This window comes from Brassica oleracea, chromosome C3, assembly GCF_000695525.1.
Source record: "Brassica oleracea var. oleracea cultivar TO1000 chromosome C3, BOL, whole genome shotgun sequence".
Lineage (NCBI taxonomy): Eukaryota > Viridiplantae > Streptophyta > Magnoliopsida > Brassicales > Brassicaceae > Brassica > Brassica oleracea.
The window spans coordinates 34,632,807-34,634,830 of record NC_027750.1 but is presented as its reverse complement, the minus strand read 5'-3'; positions in this window follow the sequence as shown (position 1 = coordinate 34,634,830).

Below are 2,024 nucleotides of genomic sequence, written 5' to 3'. Positions count from 1 at the left end.
TTTAGAACTAGGAATCTCGCCGACAGTTCTCGTAGCCCAGGCTCTTACCTTGTTGTAATGCTCAAACGCGAATTCGGAATAAGATCTACTTTGCTCTCTTTTTAATTTCTTATACTTTATCGTTGTTATTCTTGTGTTCTGATTGCTTGGTGTGTGGTATTAGCAGATATCCGGGACCTCTGGGAAATTAGCGTTTTCCTAGTTTCCTTACTTAAACGGAAATCGACAGTGCGAATTTCGGTTCCCACAGTTTGGCGCTAGAAGGAGGGGGTACGGATCAATCTAACTCTCAACCACATCACGCTCAACCAGGCATGTCGACTGACGACGCGGATAACGTCTAGAATCCTCTTAACGGAAGCAGTGGCACTGATCTCCACACTCCTGCAGCAGACGTATCCACGGCCAACGCACCAGCCAACACCAAGGCGCTCGAGGAGTTTAAAAACATGTTCGCCACCTACGAAAAAAGGTCGGAAGAACAGGATAAGCTCGTGATCACCTTGACCAAACAAGTAGAAACTTTAACGGCAAGGACTCGAGCAATCCGCCCCCGCGGAACCACTAAAGTCCGCGGGAGAAGACTCGACTTCGCTACCCCACTCGATGGGAGATTTTTCGCTAGAGTTTTGACCCAAAGGTTGTTCCCGCGCAGCTCCAGGCCTATCGAGTGGGGTAGCGAAGTCGAGTCTTCTCCCGCGGACTTTAGTGGTTCCGCGGGGGCGGATTGCTCGAGTCCTTGCCGTTAAAGTTTCTACTTGTTTGGTCAAGGTGATCACGAGCTTATCCTGTTCTTCCGACCTTTTTTCGTAGGTGGCGAACATGTTTTTAAACTCCTCGAGCGCCTTGGTGTTGGCTGGTGCGTTGGCCGTGGATACGTCTGCTGCAGGAGTGTGGAGATCAGTGCCACTGCTTCCGTTGACAGGCTCGGAAATCTGCTGGCGAGACGTCGGATATTCGCGATCTTCGTGACTATATCACCAAGACTGCGGCAGAAGTAAGAGTCGTAAAATCCCAAATCCATCACGCTACCAGCGCGGCCCCCGAGATCGACAGGCTGCTGGAAGGGGCTCGTACCGAAGTATGATGGTACGACCGATCCGAAGGCGCACCTTCAGGCTTTCCACATCACGATGGGAAGAGCGAGACTGAAGGACGGCGAAAAAGACGCCGGCTACTGCCGCCTGTTCGTCGAGAATCTGGAAGGGGCAGCCCGCGAATGGTTCGCACGCCTTAAGCGAAACTCTATCGGAAGTTTCCGACAGCGCCTTTCAGAATTTCTCAAGCAATACTCTATGTTCATAGATAGAGAAACTTCCGATGTCGATCTCTGGAGTCTGTCCCAGAGGGAAGACGAACCCCTCCGCGAGTTCATCAGTCGATTCAAGTTGGTAATGTCCATGGTCAGTGGGATAAGCGACAAGGTGGCCAATTATGCGCTCAGAAAGACGCTCTGGTACAAGTCAAAATTCAGAAAATGGATAACCCTCGACAAACCGTGGACGATCCAGGACGCCCGCCACAAGGCGACGGACTACATCATAATCAAGGAAGAAACGAAAGTCTTATCGTAAGAACATAAGTACGCAAGACCATCTTTGAAAGATGTAGATCCAAAAAAAAAACGAGAAGAACCCTCGTAACGACAAGTATGTCCATCACGAGGGGGAAGATCAGCCCACGACCGAACCCCGGGTAATACGTGGACTCGCAATCAAGTATATGATGAAAACACCTTCTGCAAGTTCCACCAGTCCCGAGGACACTCCACGACTAACTACAAAGTCTTGGGAGCAAGGCTGGCCGCAAAGCTACTAGCTTGAGAGCTCTCAGAAGTGACCAGCGTGAAAGATCTCATCCTCGAGACCGATCGCCCCCCGAAGGCGGACAGAAATCCTCCCCCGGAGAAATCTCCTCAAAGAACCAAATCTGGGGATAAACGCGGCAGAAGGCCGGACGACAAGGGGAACGATAACAATCGTCGCAGAGTCAACATGATCATTGGAGGATCGCAATTCTGCAAC